Source organism: Phocoena phocoena, chromosome 12 (assembly GCF_963924675.1).
Source record: "Phocoena phocoena chromosome 12, mPhoPho1.1, whole genome shotgun sequence".
Taxonomy (NCBI): Eukaryota; Metazoa; Chordata; class Mammalia; order Artiodactyla; family Phocoenidae; genus Phocoena; species Phocoena phocoena.
Window position 1 is genome coordinate 77570330 of NC_089230.1, and position 12783 is coordinate 77583112.

Consider the following 12783-nt stretch of genomic DNA (forward strand, 5'->3'; position numbering starts at 1 on the left):
ATATTTCACTAAAATCAAACCTTGAACATATAATGAGATTACCTTGAAAATAAATGTTAGAAATTTTAACAGATAAAATGCATCAAAATAAAGATTCTAACATCTAATAGAGTAAGGCTGGGAGACATACTTGGCTGTGATGGTGGAGACCAGATGATGAGGAAAGATTATGGCCATGAAGGGACTCACCTCAGTGCTCAGAGTTTGGTGGGCTAGTGAGCATCCCCAAAAGATGCCCTTTTCCTTCTTGTCTCTGAATTTTTCTTCCTTGAAAGTAGCTATCATAGTGTATTTACCAGCAAGTTAAGATTTACCTTCAAAGTTATTGGAAAGGTGGCATTTCTACTTCAGAAAAATAACAAAAACACTATAAACCAAAACTCTACCTCAGCTTGTTTGTAAGCTTTCATGCTATATCATTTTTGTTGGTTTAGAGTTGTTTGTGATCATTATCCAACAGAGAACTTTACAGCATATTAGTTTTTTTGTTTGTTTGTTTTTTAAACATCTTTATTGGAGTATAATTGCTTTACAATGGTGTGTTAGTTTCTGCTTTATAACAAAGTGAATCAGCTATACATATATCCCCATATCTCTTCCCTCTTGCATCTCCCTCCCTCCCATCCTCCCTATCCCACCCCTCTAGGTGGTCACAAAGCACCGAGCTGATCTCCCTGTGCTATGCGGCTGCTTCCCACTAGCTATCTATTTTACGTTTGGTAGTGTATATATGTCCATGCCACTCTCTCACTTTGTCACAGCTTACCCTTCCCCCGCCCCATATCCTCAAGTCCATTCTCTAGTAGGTCTGTGTCCTTATTCCTGTCTTACTCCTGGGTTCTTCATGACCTTTTTTTTTTTTCTTAATGGAAGTTTTGCTGAGTATGGACCTACAAATAAAGCCCAGTGAAGACTTGATAATAAAATGAATATGCATAATGTCTGGCATTTTTCACAGAACTAAAACAAGAAAAGTTTTAAATTTGTATGGAAACACAAAAGACCCAGAAAAACTAAAACAGTCTTGAGAAAGAAAAACGGAACTGGAGGAATCAGATTCCCTGACTTCAGACTATACTACAAAGCTACAGTAATCAAAACAGTATGGTACTGGCACAAAAACAGACATGTAGATCAATGAAACAGGATAGAAAGCTCTGAAATAAACTCACTCACATATGATCAATTAATCTATGACAAAGGAGGTAAGACTATACAATGGAGGAAAGACAGTCTCTTCAATAAGTGTTGCTGGGAAAACTGGACAGCTACATGTAAAAGAATAACATTAGAACATTCTCTAACTACATATAGAAAAATAAACCCAAAATGGATTAAAAACCTAAATGTAAGAGCAGATACTATAAAAGTCCTAGAGGAAAACATAGGCAGAACACTCTTTGACATACATTGCAGCAATATTTTTTTAGATCTGTCTCCTAGAGTAATGGAAATAAAAACAAAAATAAATGGGACCTAATTAAAGTTAAAAGCTTCTGTACAGCAAAGGAAACAATAAACAAAAAGAAGAGACAACCTAGGGACTGGGAGAAAACACTTGCAAATGATGTTACCAACAAGGGATTGATTTTCAAAATATACAAACAGCTCATACAGCTTAATACAAACAAACAAACAAACAAAAAAAACCAATCAAAAAAATGGGGAGAAAACCTAAATAGGCTTTTCTGCAAAGAAGACATGCAGATGGCCAAACAGGCACATGAAAATATGTTCAATATTGGTAATCATTGGAGAAATGCAAACCTAAACTACAATGAGGTATCCCCTCACACTAGTCAGAATGGCCAACATCAAAAAGTCTACAAACAATAAATGCTGTGGAGAAAAAGGAACCATCCGTCCTACATGGTTGGTGGGAATGTAAATTGGTACAGCCACTATGGAGAACAGTATGGCTGTTCCTTAAAAAAAAAAAAAATAGGGCTACCATATGATCCTGCAATCCCACTCCTGGGCATATATTCCGAGAAAACTCTAATTCAAAAAGATACATGCCTGCCCTGGAAGGCAGAAGTGGAGCCAGTGGGTAGAAGGGACAGGGAGGCCGACTTTCCTCGCATCCCTGTAAGGACAGCTTGTTCAGCGGCTAAGCCATCCCACTGGCTGCAAGAATTAGAGGTTCTGCGGGGAGTACCTCCGGCCATGCCTGCAGGTGCCATCCCCCCTGTGCCCACGGTGCCGCCTGCCCTTCCACCCCAAGAAAGTGGACAAGGCCGCCCACGTGGAGAAGCAGCTTTCGTCCTACAAGGCACCCTGCGGGGCTGCAGTAAGAAGGTGACGCTGGCCAAGATGAGGGTGCACGTTGCCTCCTGCCTGAAGGTCCAGGAGCAGATGGCTAACTGTCCCAAGCTCGTCCCTGTGGTGCCCACATCCCAGCCCATCCCTAGTGCTGTCCCCAACAGGTCCACCTTCGCCTGCCCTTACTGTGGCACCAGCAGCCTGGACCAGCAGGAGCTGGTAAAGCACTGCATGGACAACCACCGCAGCAACCCCAACCGCGTGGTGTGTCCCATCTGCTCAGCCATGGCCTGGGGCGACCCAAGCTACCAGAGCGCCAACTTCCTGCAGCACCTGTTCCCCAGCACAAGTTCTCCTACGACACCTTTGTGGACTACAGCATCGATGAGGAGGCCGCCTTCCAGGCCTCCCTGGCCCTGTCTCTCTCTGAGAACTGAAGGCACGGCCACTGGCCCAGGCCTCCTGCCTCAAGGGACCGGCCCCGCCAGCTCCTGTGGCCCAGGCCTGCCTGCGAAGGCGCCTTGAGGGCCAGGTGGAGCCTCACTGCTGAAGGAGGAGAGGCCACGTCCCCATCGTCACCGGCTCTTCGGTGCTTCGGGCTGAGCAGGTGGCCTCGGGGGGCCGGCCACTGGGACGGAGTGTGGCCGCTGTCTGTGTCTCAAAGCCACGATGTCCTCCCTGCAGAGAGGACCCTTCAGGCCCTGCCACGTCCACAGGCCCCGGCACTGAGCAGGGAAGCGCGGAGAGGGCCCCGGCCCAGCACCTGGCAACGCTTCCCCCTTGTGTGCTCGGTACTGGCTTTTGTGATACCTAGAGGTTCCACACTCTTCTATATTATCCGATATGATGACCTTTTCACATTTTCTAGAGCAAAGACAGAGCAGTTACCCTTCATATTGCAATATCTGTGTTTGACTAGGAATAATAGTATTTTTATGGAACATTTACAAAATTATATTTAAAAAAAAAAAAACGAACCGTTGTGGGATTGGTAGGGGGAGGAGAGGAGAGACAGGGCAATCGCTGTGTGCGGGGACCGAGGTCGCCACGTCCCCAGGTCACCTCGCCGTTCCCCAGGGTCACTGTGATAATAACGGGAAGAAATCCCAATGCCTGTCCACTTGCAGTGGCTCTGTGTCTGCTCCTGGCCTCCCGCCTGGGTCTTGGCCTCGGCCCTGCTGTCACTGTTCCAAAGCTGACCACCTCCCACCCCCGGCAGGGCCACCCCCAGCAGTGGCAGAGCGCAGGGGCCGGGGCAGTGACCAGGCAGTTCAGAAGATGCTCATCGGCACCCTCGTTTGGTTCATGGCATAAATTATTGCTGTCTTTAAAAACAATTTAAATAAAATGTCTCAAAGCATTAAAAAAAAAAATACATGCACCCCAATATTCATTGCAGCACTTTTACAATAGCCAAGACATGGAAGCAACTTAAATGGGCATCTACAGATGAATGGATAAAGAAGATGTGATATATATATATATATATATATACAATGGAATATTACTCAGCAATAAAAAAAAATGAAATCAGGCCATTTGCAGCAACGTGGATGGATCTAGAGATTATCATACTAAGTGAAGTAAGTCAGACGGAGAAAGACAAATACAAGATATCACTTATACGTGGAATCTTAAAAACTGATCAAAATGAACTTATTTACAAAACAGAAATAGACTCACAGACATAGGAAACCAACTTATGGTTACCAGAGGGGAAAAGGTGAGAGGGATAAATTAAGAGTTTGGGGTTAACATATACATACTACTATGTATAAAATAGAAAACCTACTGTATAGCACAGACAGCTATACTCAGTGTCTTGTAATAACCTATAATGAAAATAATCTGAAAAAGAATCTGTGTGTGTGTGTGTGTGTGTGTGTGTGTGTGTGTGTGTGAACTGAATCACTTTGCTGTACACCTGAAGCTAGCATAACATTGTAAATTATACTCCAATAAAAATGGATAAGAAATGAATATGCATAATGTCTTTATGTTCTCCAAAGTCTTTCTCTCGGCATGCTTTTTTAACTAAACAAGCATTAAAAGGAGTTTTCCCGGGAAAGTTAATTAAACAGAGACCATGATTTCAGTATTTAGAAATTATTTGATAATTTAAAATATTTTAAAGTTAGTTATGTCAAAAGTAATACTTTTATTCATAAATTATTCTAAGTAGGGGGAAGTATTTCCCAGCACATGCTGAGAAGTTAACATCTAGAGGGAAGACTTCTAAATTTGAAATTATATCTACACATATTATGCCCTTGATCACACACATTCAGGAGCTTCTCAGGATAAAGTTCACATTTTGGTGAATGATCTTATAGTCTTAATTGCCACTACTTTCTTGTATCCCATTTGTCTCCCGACAGATTGCTGCTGCAATTACTACACGCTTTCCTATCAGGTTTTTGCACATTCCTGCTTTGGACATTACTAATAGATGTTTCCCTGTCTGGGCTATCTTCACTTCCTGCTGCCACCCTCAGTTTCGAACTTTCCTACAAATCTCAGTTCAAATCACACTTCCTGCTTGAAGCCTTCCTAGATCCTGGGTAAGCATATGTGATATCTACTTTTTGGAATCAGCACATTTATAGCCTATATCACTGATTTTACCTCATAAACATATTATTTTTAGCCTGTCTTGAATTTCTGACTTTACTTTTTCTTATTTTGTATCGTATCTTCCAAGCAAAGCCGTGTGTTCCACAGGGTTCCACATAACTTATGGCGCTACATAATTTATAGTCTTCTATGAAACCCTGGAGGAGCCATCACAGTATTATTATGTAGGAGATGTTTAATAAATATCAACATTAAGCCAATGGATGGATTTCTCTGAGAGAAAAAAATATATAGTATTGTCAAGTTTTATAGGAATAAATTTAAATATACACTATAGTATTATAAAAATACACAAAGACTGCCCAAATGAGAACAGAGGTTATATATGCAGACTTGCTTTAGCAAAGTCACTATTACTTCATTTGGCAGAGATTCAAAGGCAGACAGGTAACAGAATTGAAAAAGTTGTATAGTGGAAAAAATGAGAGAAGTTTTTAGAAATGCTTTTATTGGAGGTTGCTGGCAAGGGAAGTTGAAGGTGGGCTAACTAGAAAGGAGGAATCCTATTTGGATTTCTCTGGCTAGTTCTGAATTGGAAGTGGGGGAGAAGGATTACAAAAATTGGGGGAGCTAACAATTGCTGACCAAGTTCTAACCCTTTGGAGCCAATTGCTACAGAGCTTGTGGTTTGGATTCCGTGGCTGGTTGCTGCACAGGTTGTGGGTCGGAATTTTATTGTTATATGTGGTTGATATATTTAGTCTCAGTAAAATAATAGCTAACATGTTTATAATACGTTATCATGTCCCTAGCATTGTACAGACCCTCTTTCATTTGGTCCTTATGACAGCTCTGTAGGCCCAACAGATATAAACACTCAAATTTTACCAAAAAGAAGACTGAGGCTTGGAGAAGCAAACCATCTTGCCCAACGTATCCAATCTAGTCAAAGGAAGTGCTTCCATTTGGACTCACATATTCTGAATCTAAATTCAGGTTTAAGAGGAAATAATTGTAAATACTTATGGATCTGACCAGGCTGGTACAAATGAGAAGAATAAAAACCCAGGGAAATTCCATAAAATTGCTGAAAGTTAGGAGGATAGTATCTTGAAAATCTAAAGGATATCTGGAGAAAATGAAGCGTCATTCAGAACGTAAGTGGAATTCTGAGAATATTTGGAAGGAGGAGACTAAGTGATAGCTAAAGATTAAATATTTCTAACAGGGGTGACTAGAAGGGAAGGAAGCATCAGCTTTTCCATTTGGAATTTCAGTTCGTTTCTGTCAACGTGGATGTACCATCTACAGTGGGCAACTCTGTGCCCTCTGGGTGTTTGCAGTATAATAGGAGGGAGACACTTGGAAAAGGGGTGTTTCAGCGCACTCTTCCAACTTGATGTAAGAAGTGTGTTAGAATTTTAGGGATATGCAGAGAGAAGAAAGGGGTAAGGCAGGGGCTTACTATTTATCAAAGTGCTGTTTACCAAAGTCCAGTTAGCAGAAACAGTGCCCGAAGTAGGAAGAGTTGCAGAGAGGCAGCAAAGTGATTTAGTTACTAGCTGATCCTGCTGCTAGTAATTACTGCCTTAAGGCTGGAGAGGAAATGAGAGAGATATAAATGTTGTGAAAATAACAAGTGGGCAGGCTTCCATGGTGGCGCAGTGGTTGAGAGTCCGCCTGCCGATGCAGGGGACACGGGTTCGTGCCCCGGTCCGGGAAGATCCCACATGCCGCGGAGCGGCTGGGCCCGTGAGCCGTGGCCGCTGAGCCTGCACGTCCGGAGCCTGTGCTCCGCAATGGGAGAGGCCACAACGGTGAGAGGCCCGCGTACCGCAAATAATAATAATAATAATAAAAGAACAAGTGGGCTTTTACACCAGCCTGGCTGGGGACGCAAGGAACAAGCACATTTATTTTAGGATTAATCAAAATTATATTCGCTTTGCTTCCTTGCATCGTGGGTCAGCTGCCACCTCCTTTATGAGATGTCCCCTAATTACTCTCTCCCTCTCTACCTCCACAAGATATATGCATGTTTTTCTTAGAATTTGACCGTAACTATTTACCAATACAGGCAAGTGTAATGATAACGATGGTGTCATTACCATCAACGCCATATTCATTCCTGCTCTAATACGTCTTTTTCATCTTCTTATCAAATAACAAGCCTGTCACACTCCAAAATTTGGTCATTACTATAACTTATGGAAATAACAAAAGCCAGGCAGCTTTTTATACAGCTAATTCCTCCCCATCCAAAAGAATTCCGTTTTCTTAACTGTAAGGAAATTCTCTAAAAGCCCTTTACACAATTCCTGCACCACACTGATAGCTGTCTTTCCTATAGATTCTTGACCTGTGGCTCCAGGTGGTGTGTCCCTTCCCAAACCCCAAATTCCAGGGAGCAGTCAGTCTTTCTTGGTACATGTCAGGATGCTCATAATCTAAAAGTGGCTGCTCTGAGACAAATGGCTTACAGACTCCAGGCCGGGGGGCAGCGGGGGGGGGGGGTGACAGGGACTTTTCACATTAGTGCAACACCATCTCTACAGTTCTTACATCAAAACATTCTCTGCCCACAAAATACCAAGTGAAGTGGGTATTTGGGGGGCTTAGTGGCTTCATTTCATCAAAAAGAAAGTTAAGCTGAAACCACTAGACCAGAATAATATATCAAGTAGAAACATTTCAGTTTTAGTTACCACTCGCATTCCCACTTGGTTTCCAGAGCACGGTTATCTGAGGGGATGGCTTTCAGTTATCCGGGCACCCAAGGCAGAAGACCAATTTGCACATTAGGACCACTGCAGACCTCCATCAGAGTAAAGTTAGAAAGGTGGAAAGCACAACATACAAGTTAGCTAATAGATGCCTCTAACTGTGCTCTGGAAATCAAGTCTTTCTCCATGTTCCTACTCAGTTGAGCAACCAGACGATAACAGGGAAGATAATTTAGTTCAACCCTGTTGATGTGCCATCTGGAGAGGGACACATTCAGTGAAGCCATGACCCATCAGGATAAACGGAAAGACATGGCTTCAAGAATAGGATTCTTTGGTGTGGATATGCAGCAGTTCTGTTGTGTTTCCTTCACAGACATCACATTCCTTACAGCTTTAAGACACACAAGTATGGTTCCCTTTCTTTAATGCGCTTCTCAGTAAGAAAATATCAGTAGAATACAAACTTTTCTAACTAAGACGACATCCACTTCCCATGACTAATCACACCCCACCCCTTCCTGCAGCAGGAATCTTTTGTTCTGTTACTATTGCTGCAACTGCTATACCAAGATCAGCTGCCCACCCCCTCATTGATTATACTGGTTAATTCTTATCTGAATCCTGAAGGTGAGGGGTTATTATTCCCATTTTGCAGGTTGGGGAGGAGAAGCTGAGGCAGCCTCACAGTGGTGAAGTCATCTGCCCCCAGGTTCCCAATGTCTGTAGTGGAGTCTAGATGCCCCTCTTATAAGCCCTACATCCATACCTCTGTGTCAGGCTGCCTCTTACTACATACTTAGTGACATCTAGATACTCGTGTTTTATAAAGAATTATGGTTGCTTAGAACTAAGGTAAAGATATGTTTTAAAAGATTGCTTCTGCTCTTCAAGCTATAGAAATGCAGATTTCTTAGGATGGAGAGAATCCTTTTTATTGTCTGTTTGTTTTGGGGTACCACATCTTCTGGATGTCTTTAAGGCAAGTGGGCTTTGCTTCACCAACTGACTTCCTCAGGTGCATTTACTAGGTGTGTGTGGTTGAAAAAACATCAGTCAAATCGTGGGCAATTACATTTTTAAGGCATCACTGCATACAAAAGTTTAAACAAAAATTCTGTAAAAAAGACTTCCAGATGAAAATATGTACAGCTTTTAATGTTAGAAAGACAGTACTGGAAAAGATTCGTGTGGCTGAAAGTTCAGTCAAATACTCAGGAATTTCTTTTTCTAAGACAGAATTATATACAAGGGTTTAAACAAAAAATTATTCTGAAAATAAGAATGAATACTGCATGAAAATAAGAACAGCTTTAACTGTTAGAAAAAGAATATTGCAGAAAATGTTGTAACTAAACAGTAGTTCATTAAACTGATTATGTGGGAAACATTTAAAGAAAAAGTTTCCAGAGCAGTAAGAGACTTACTTTTTCTTTTTTTAAGTCTGATATATTCTTCTGCATGTCGGTGAGGCAGTAAAAGACTATGTTCTTTCGCGTTGTCATCTTTCTTCTGGGACAAATTGATAAAAGGTATTTGAATTAACTTTTATCCTCTTTATCGATTTTCAGAATCATTAATATAAACTCACATAGAAATTTCTGAGACATCTGATCCTTTTCATTTCTCTATTCATAGCTGCTGGAATGGTAAGTGTATTACCTTGCAGAGACAGAACTTTAACATTGATGAAATGCATTATCCAGTTGTAAAGCCTACTAAATTGAAAATCAACTACGAAAATGGACTATGGTGAATTAGGGTCAAAAAAGTTAAACAATTGAGAGAAAGGCTATTCCAGGTAGAAGATGATTAAATCCATGGTTTGGAGAGGACAGTTATTCACCTTATATAACTGTAATACATGTTAGACTCTATGGTGCCCCTTCCCTCAATAAACTGATTTTGAAATGAACAAAAAGATATCTCACCCACAGGAAAGATTTCGTGGAAGAGGTGGCATTTGAGATGTGCCTTGCAGATGAGTAGGATTCAATAAAGAGGGACGATGCTATGTGAATGTTTCATTAAATGCTGAATTAAAGTTCTGAGAAAAGGAAGCAGATTAGTACCAAATCAGTGAATCACTTTTGCCAAGGAATCTAGTAATCAGCATAGAAGGGTCAATCTAGCAGCATGGTTAAGCCAGACCAGTGAAAACAGGGGGCAGAAAAACCAGTTCTCTTAGTAAAGAAACTGACCGTTAGTTCAAGTGAGAAGAAATAATGCCTAGAAAGAGAGCAGAGATAATGGAAATGAAATGGCAAAGGCTGCTGCTATAGAATGTTGTAGGAAGTCCCGTGATGGCAGGAAGAAGGACTGGTTGGTCGTCTCTGTAGTTCAGCCTTGAGTTTTATGTCTGGAACTTAGCAGGGACTGATTATGTTTTGAAGGAATGAATGATTGGATGACTAGCTGAAAGCCAGAATGTATATGGCTTTATATCTATTTTATGAATGTACCTATTGGAGTTTGAATATGAGTTAGGCTTACCCTGACATTAACAGAAGTATTAATTTAGGAGAAGGAGACAATTTCAGGGAAAGGGGATGTGTTCATTTTGGACAGGTTAGGTTAAAAAAATCCAACGGGATATCCAGGTGGAGGTGTCTAACAGAGAGTTGAAAATATATTTGTTACTAAGAAAAGAGTATGTTTGTTGAAATAAATGAATGACTCATCTTCCAAAAAGTGATGATTTTTTATTATTTAGATATGAGACTCTGTTTTTTCCTTATCTTGATTACTGTAAATTAAATTTTCCGCTTGAATTTTTCTACCCCCCCTTTTTTTTTTTTTTTTGCGGTACGCGGGCCTCTCACTGCTGTGGCCTCTCCCGTTGCGGAGCACAGGCTCCGGACGCGCAGGCCCAGCGGCCAAGGCTCACAGGCCCAGCCGCTCCGCGGCATGTGGGATCCTCCTGGACCGGGGCACGAGCCTGTGTCCCCTGCATCGGCAGGCGGACTTTAAACCACTGCGCCACCAGGGAAGCCCTTTCTACCCTTTTCACTCTCATTCTGTTCAGGTTATCTATTGCTGCATAGCAAACGACCTCAAAACGGTGGCTCAGATGTCAACCTCAACCATTCAGTTATTTATACTCTAAGGAAATTAAAAGAGAGGCTAAAAAAAAAAAAAGAGGTCAAAGACAAACAATCCCAAGATTACACTGAGAGATTATTAAAGTGACAATATGTCATAATGTCATAGAGTAGAATAAAAATAGATTTTAGAGTTGAACTTTACTGAATCTCTTGGTGTATATATATATATATATATATATATATATATATATATGCCCTGTAGCCATTTATTTAAGCAAGGGAAGGATGACAAGGTTACTATGTTCTTAATAAAATATGTTTTATGGTCAAGTTTTTTTGAAACTTTTAATGGAGTTAACTTCTGAGGTTTTATTTAAAGATACTGTAAATGTTTTTCAAGCTATTAGCTAACAACACTATAATGTCTATGTGAAAATTGTAAGGGTCCATTATTGTACTGGAGAAGAATAGTTCTTTATTGCTTTTAACTACTGCGCCTTCCCTCAAATAGCAGGCTGTCAAGAACCTTTCTAGTGTAATTGCAGTTGTGAGTAATGGCACCGCCTACCACCTGTAGTTTTCTGTTTCTTATCTGGTCTGTGTTCCAAAAACATGTAAGAAAAGCGTCTTTGGAGTTTCATGGTAAAAAGAATCTAGAAGTTTCTGAACATGCTTGATCCTAATGGCTAAAAATAAGAGCTAATATGTTCAAGTTCTACTTTGGGGCCAGTGTTTAAAAATGCACATGTCTCATGTTATCTGATTCTTATCTCAATCCTATAAGATAGGCTTGGATAGGTCCTTCTCATATAAGCAAGAATTCTGTGTGAAGTCTTTTTTTCTTTATGAATCCTCCCTCAAAAATGGATAGAACAGGGCTTCCCTGGTGGCGCAGTGGTTGAGAGTCCGCCTTCCAATTCAGGGGACACGGGTTCGTGCCCCGGTCCGGGAAGATCCCACATGCTGCGGAGCGGCTGGGCCCGTGAGCCATGGCTGCTGAGCCTGCACGTCCGGAGCCTGTGCCCCGCAATGGGAGAGGCCACAACAGTGAGAGGCCCGCATACTACAAAAAAAAAAAAAAAAAAAAAAAAAAATGGATAGAACAACTATATAGACAAACAAATAAGTAAAACATCCATGGACAACGTCTACTACACAATATGGTAAGAAATTCTCATGAACCCGAAATATGAATGGGAGAGGACCAACCACTATTAGCAACTGGATCCATATGATACTAGAGACTGTGCGTTGGAATGCAGCAAAAAAAAAAAACAACAAATAAAACATGACCCAACGTGAGCAATGGTAGTTTAGATTGGACAATCTATGAACAGAGGTGGAAACTGGGAGGGGACTTTGCAGGCTCCAATTCTACAGTGAGGGGAAAGGGTCTGCAGGAAGACCTAATGATGTTGGCGGGTCTGGACCCTTCCAACTCACAGAACTAGCCGAATGGAGCTACTTGCAATTCATGGTCCTATACTGAAGAGAAAGTACTGGGAGGAGAATTCAAGTTGAGGTTGTTAGCTTGATTTACGTCTCTAAAATAATTAAACACAAGATCCATGAGCTCTCATTTGGATTATTGCCCTGGGCCTTGCAAATGTCAGTGGTGGGCCTCGTCCTGAATATTAAACATGACGCTACTCTCTGCCTTCATGGTGGGGGTGTCAAGAAATTGCAGTACAGGTGTTCTTCCGAAAACCGGGGATGTGGAGTCTAGGCTGTACCAGAAAATGCATTCTACTTAGCTGATCTGAGTTTGAGAACATAGAAAAATGTCAATTTTTTCTAACTGTATAAGTATAGGTCATATTTGGGTGGGTTTTATTTTTCAAAAAGTAGAAAAAGAAACTTCTTTTCAAAAAATTCCATAGTTTGTCTCATATTTTTTACAAGGCTTTAAAGATATGCAGAGAGATAAAAATGTGATGCAATGATATTTTGCCATAATGTGAAGAATTTTCTTTGTAGTTTCCCATAAAGTGGACCTCATATCATGAGGAAAGTGATTCTTGACCATATCCTCTTCTTTCTGCACATACACACGGATGCAGTTTAAAATCTTCTTATTTATAAGTTAAATTCATTTTCAAGCCATAGTTGTGATGGAACTTTATTTTTTCACTTTCCCAAAGAGGATTCATTTGTTCAGTAAGAAAAAAAGAAGGTATTTT

The 12783-nt window shown here is 41.0% G+C and overlaps 1 pseudogene; it reads left to right on the plus strand.

Annotated features, from left to right (window-relative positions):
• Positions 1-2313: 2313 nt before the first annotated feature.
• LOC136132274 (E3 ubiquitin-protein ligase RNF166 pseudogene) lies at positions 2314-2699 on the plus strand (annotated as a pseudogene).
• The last annotated feature ends 10084 nt before the right edge of the window (positions 2700-12783 follow it).